This window comes from Furipterus horrens, unplaced genomic scaffold, assembly GCF_987537825.1.
Source record: "Furipterus horrens unplaced genomic scaffold, mFurHor1.1.pri manual_scaffold_8, whole genome shotgun sequence".
Classification (NCBI taxonomy): domain Eukaryota; kingdom Metazoa; phylum Chordata; class Mammalia; order Chiroptera; family Furipteridae; genus Furipterus; species Furipterus horrens.
The window spans coordinates 38,479,786-38,485,741 of NW_028327178.1; positions in this window are offsets into that span (position 1 = coordinate 38,479,786).

Consider the following 5,956-nt stretch of genomic DNA (forward strand, 5'->3'; position numbering starts at 1 on the left):
CTACGGCCGGAGCTGAGATGACAGATGGCGGCGGGTGCCGCCGCGTCCGGAACTAGATCTCTTCTCTTCCGCCCTCTCCGCTGAGACCGTCCCTTCCGATTGGCTATCGCCCTTGGGCTCCGCCTTAAGTCACCTCTGCCCACTTCCGGAGGTCGCACTTCCGGTCGCTTCTCCTGGGTAGTCAGAGCTGCTGGTTCGTTTCGCCCCCGTGGGGCGGGGCAGAGGCCGGGTGTGGTTTCTTCTTTGCCAGGCTCTGCCCTCACCTACTTTTCTTCTTGGCTTGGGGAGACATTCGCTGGGTGTAGCTATTTGAGATGACTCGCGTGAACTATAAATAAACAAGCAAACGAAGCTCTCTACGTTTGCTGATTATTTCCCAGATTAATTCTAAACTGGGATGGAATGGGAGACAGTCGCAGGTTTAGAGAGCGGAGGGAGACTGAGGAATACGATCGGGCTTGGTTGTTATTCGACGGCGGGGCTTGGAATGTGGAAATTTGTGAAATATGTTATATAACATCGAGCATCAATAGGACTGACAATAAAAATTTTGATTCGATATTTTGTACCGAGATTCACATAAAGTGAGTGGATTAAAAATAAGCAATACATTTCACTTATTCACTGCTCAAAGTACTGTATTATCTCGTCGGTCCACAAAATAGTCCTGAGTGGTAAAGTATCCTTTATCTTAGTTTTACTGATAATGAAATGAAGGCACAGGGAGATCATTTGCTCCAAGTCGTACATCAAATAAGTGGCAAAACCAGGCAGTATGGGCCTGGAGACCGATTTTCATAGACTACGTATGCTGACTATTCACACATTATACAAATATGTACGGGATAACCAACGTCTCCCTAAACTGCAATTCTGAGCCAGAATCCCATGCTTGATATCCCAGGTATACTGACCTTGATGGTTTTCATTAGCATACAATCCTTGCCTCCTTCCCATTCGAGGTCGTGAATCTTCCAAAAACTCCAAATTAAAATAAGGCAAAACTAGCGCTATATAATAGGATACAGACTTATGCTTGGCAAATGCCTATATTTGTTAATGTGTGGGAATCATATTCCTTCTTAGTATTTAAAGGATTACAATTAGTATTCAAAGGTCTAAATAGTTGAGGACAAATGTAACCAGAAATTAAATGAACCTCTCACTTCTGGATTAGAAAGAAATGAGAGAAGATCAATGAAGAGACGTTATTGAACCCTCTATTATTTTTTGTTTTGTGGGTTTATTTTTGCCATATATATTTTAAAATTTATTTTTTAATTAGTTAACATACAATATTATATTAGAGTTGTACAACATAGTGATTAAACATTTATATACCTTACAAAGTGATTCCCCTCATAACTAGTGCCCATCTGACACAAAACATAGTCATTACAATATTACTGACCACATTCCCTATGCTGTACTTTACATCCCTGTGACTTTTTATAACTGGCAATTTGTACTTGGAGCCTCCAACTAAATGAGCCAAGAATTTCTAAAGAAAAAGATTGAAAGGAAAAGAGCAGATCAGAAAGAAGAGGTGAAATTCAGTGCATAACAAAAATGTGCCAATGAGGGGCCATTTGGGAAACGTACCAGAGAAGGACAAAAAGTTGAACATAGAACTAAAAATTTAGATATTCATTTTAGATAATGTATTCAACACATTTTATTGAGTATTTTTTTAAGCACCTAGCATTGGAGTGATAAATATGAATAAAAATAAGTGTCAGTCCTTATGGACCTCGAAATCATAAATACAAGTACACTGAAGTGTTAAAGATACTCTGATAGAAGCACATGGGAATGAATGTAAAGGAGGGAGAGGTCAGACCTACCTGTAACAGTGGGAAATTGTAACCCACCTCACCATTCTTTTGACATTGTCTCTGTGAGTGCTGACTCTGACTAGTATGTAGCTTGTAGATAAAAAGCATGCTTGTATAAGAATCCTAGGAGCTAACTTCAAAAGATACAGACTCCAATCTTCAGGCATCCTAGCTCCAGGAGATGTGCTGACCTTCGGCAGTGGAACCAGGATGACGTGAACCCAGGATGACTGAACCAGGGTGATGCACATCGGACCATCACTTGCCTTATCAGAATGGACTGTGCACATAGAGAACTTTTCTAGTCCCTCCCTTGAGCTCTTTGTTTTGTTCCCCTCTCCCTCCTTATACAAACCTCTACCTGCACTGAGATGTTAAGGTGGGCTTTTTTGAGACATGAGTCCCCCATCTTCCAGGTGGCCAGCACCTGAAAATAAATCACTTTCCTTACACCTGTATTGGCTTTTGAAGTGGCAGGCAGCCAGACCTGTGTTCGGTTACAAATCCAGATGTTCAGAAAAGGTTCCTTAAACTAGGTGACACAGATCTGAGTCTTGCAAGAAGAGCATACATCAGTGAGATGGGCTGTAAGGCAAGAGGGGACATGCACACACAGGGAGCTGTGTATAGTACACATCGGAAAGGGACAAGTGGTTTGGCATGGGCAAATCTAGGGTTCAACAGGGACAAAGTAGAAGATTGGGTTGGAGAATGCAGGGGAGGGCCAGATCCAAGAGATTTTAATGCTAAGGACTTCAGAGTTTAGACAATGAAGAGTCATAAAAAGGTTTTAAATGGAAAGAATGTTTTCATACTTGCTTACTAGGAAGATAATTCTGACAGTGTGTGAAGGGTGAATTGAAGGGTGAGGTTGGAGACTGAAAACCTGCCAGGTGACTAATGAAGAGGGTTGGCTGAAATTCCACTGACACATTCTTTAAGAGTGTTAGTACTTTCTGTCGATTCTCAAGTTTCAGAAACTTTTGAAATTTCTTTAAGGTGACTTTGAACATTCCAACTCTATTTCCAATATTTTATTTTTGGGTTTTGGTACCTGATGTTGGTAGTACCAGGTATGGGTAGAGCAGAATGGGGAATAAGGTGTCTCAATGGAGATCAAGAAGCTGAGATAGCTTCTGCGTTTAGGTGGTTGAGTGGATGGTGGTGTCTGAAGATCTGATTTGGAGGAAGGATGAAGATAATCTTAATTTTGGATATGTTATATGTAAGTGGCCTATAGAATAGGCAGCTATCAAAATTTGTAAATACACATTTATTTGCCTATTTTTTCTCCATGAGAGCAGGAAATATGTTTGTTTTTTAAATTTTCATTGTAGTAATCAATGCCTAGCATGGTGCCTGACATATAATAGGCACTCAATAAGTATTTGTGAGTGAATGAACTGAATGGATACAGTTGAAAATGGCAGCTTGGAGTTTATGAGAAAAAAATAGGGGCTGAAATAGAAATTTAATAGTCATTATGGCTACCATTTATTGAATGCTTACTGTGTTGAACTAAACACTTCAAGTATATTAGCTCACTCAATACTTAAGACAATTCTGAGAGATATTGCTAGCTCCATTGTATAGATTAGGAAACTGAAATTTGGTGAGCCAAATGTCACACATAATGAATTATATGCTTTATGCTGGCTATGGGAGAAAATGCAAATGGGGAGGTCTTTTAGGGAGAATACAGGGAGTTAAGGGATAAGAAATTTTGATAATATTGGAGTAAAGAAATTCAGTGTGAGAAATGACATCATGGAGCTAAAGAGCTGAGAGATAATGAGCTAAGTGTTGGTGAGAATGTGGAGTAATTGGAACCCTGGTACATAGATAGTGAAAATGTAAAATAGTGCAGGTGCAGTGGAAAACAGTGGCTCCTCAAAAAGTTAAACATAGAGTTACTATATGATCCAGCAATTCCACTCCTAGGTATATACCTGAGAGAACTGAAAACAGCTACTCAATCAAATACTAGTACCTGAATATTCATAGAACCACTACTCACAATAGCCAGAAAGCGGAGAGAACCCAAATGTCCATCAGTGAATAAATGGATATAACAAAATGTGGTATAAAAATGTGGTATTCATCCCTCAAAACCACATATTGAAATCCCAAACCCCTGTACCTCGGAATGTTACAGTATTTGGAGATAGGGTCTTTAAAGAGGTGCCTAAGTGAAATGGATTAGAATGGGACCCTAACCCGATATGACTGGTATCTTTACAAGAACAGGAAGCAATACTAGGGGCCTGTGCATGCAGAGGGACAACTGCATGAAGTGGCAAGCCACAGGGCAGCTATCTGAAAGTCAAGGGGAGAGGCCTCAGAAAAAAACTAATCCCACCAGCACTTTGATCTTGGACTTCCTGCTTCCAGAACCATGAGATAAGACATTTCTGTTGTGTAAACCACTTAATCTGTGGTATTTTGTTATGGTAAGCTAAGAAAACTAATATAGGAATGAAGTACTGATACATGCTACGATGTGGATAAACCTCAAAAACATTATGCCAAATGAAAAAAGCCAGACACAAAAGGCACATATTGTGTAATTCAATTTATATAAAAAATGCAGACTAGGTAAATCCATAAAGACAGAAAGAAGATTGGTGTTTGCCAGGTAATGGGGTTGGGAGGGGAGAAATGAAGAGTGACTACTTAATGGGCAAGGGGCTTTTTTGTGTGTGTGGTAATGAAACCTGGAACTTGATATAGGTCATAGTTGCACAACACTGTGAATCTACTCAGGGCCACTTTAAAATGGTTAATTTTATGTTATGTGAATTTAACCTCAGAGAGAGAGAAAGAGCTAGGCTATTCAAGAGTTTTAGAGGTAGAGCAGAGCAGATGTAGGTCATTCCCAAGTCAGAGGAAGCCACAGTGAAGGTATGGTAAGGAGGTGAGGATGAGGTTGAGAAGCTGAAAAGCCTAGGATAAAATGCCAGGATATTAGCTGGGTGATCCACATGGACCTTAAGATTACCCAGCAAGCCCTAGCCAGTGTGGCTCAGTTGGTTGGAGTGTTGTCCCATAACTGAAGGGTTGTGGGTTCAATTCCCCGTCAGGGCACATGTCTAGGTTGCGAGTCCAATCCTTGGTTTGGGAGTGTACCATCCCCCATCCGGCCATGTACGGGAGGTAACCAATTGATGCTTCTCTCTTGCATTGATGTTTCTCTCGCTCCCTTCCTCTCTCTCTCTAAAAAGCAATAAAAAATTGTCCTCATGTGAAAATGAAAAAAAATTTTAAGTAAAAAAATAAAAGATTCCCCAGCAAGATGTCAGGGCTTGGGGAGGGGTGGAAGAGTGTGAGCAGGTGTAGAGTCTTCAGAAAAGGTGCAGATTATAACCCAGAGTTTGATAGATAACACTGGTAAGGAAGTTTAGAGACAGTGATAGCAGGGTGGTCAGAGACACCAGAGAAGAGTTTACCTGAGGGAGCAGGGGTAACATTTAGGAACCTGCACTGGAGAGAGTGAAGAGTGCTGACAACCCTTATTCCCTGCCCTGGACGCCAGAAGGAAATGAATAGTCTCAGATGACATTCAATTTTTAGAGAAAGTAGTCTGTGGGACAAGGGACACTTTTTCATCATGGGATGGAGTTGCAGGTTAGTACAGAGTTTGCAGGATAACTATTTTGATGGTTGTGTGTCTACAGTTAAGGTATATACCTGCTGCTACCAACTATGTGCTCCTTAAAAAGGGAGAAGGAAATTTATAATATTGACAAATTTTATAGTTTGTATTTACAAATAGTGTTAGTCAGAAAAATATGGTTTACCAAAACCAGGATATAATTCTATGTTATTTAATGGTGAGTTCTTGAATGTAGGAGTGGCATTTTGCTGGTGAAATGGAATAAGTACAATGTTTAAAAGATTTAGCTCCAGTATTTACTCCCTTTCATCTCTGTTGATAAACTCACCAGTGCTCAGCAGAGATGAGGCTATTCTAGAATTTGCACTACTTAAACACATGGAATCGGCAGATTCTTTGCTTTCTAAAGGGAACATGGAAATAAAGCTCTTTAGTCTTCATTATTCAAATTAAGTCTATTTTACAAGTAGCTGTTTCAGGTAATCAACCAATTTTATTAGCTGTACAG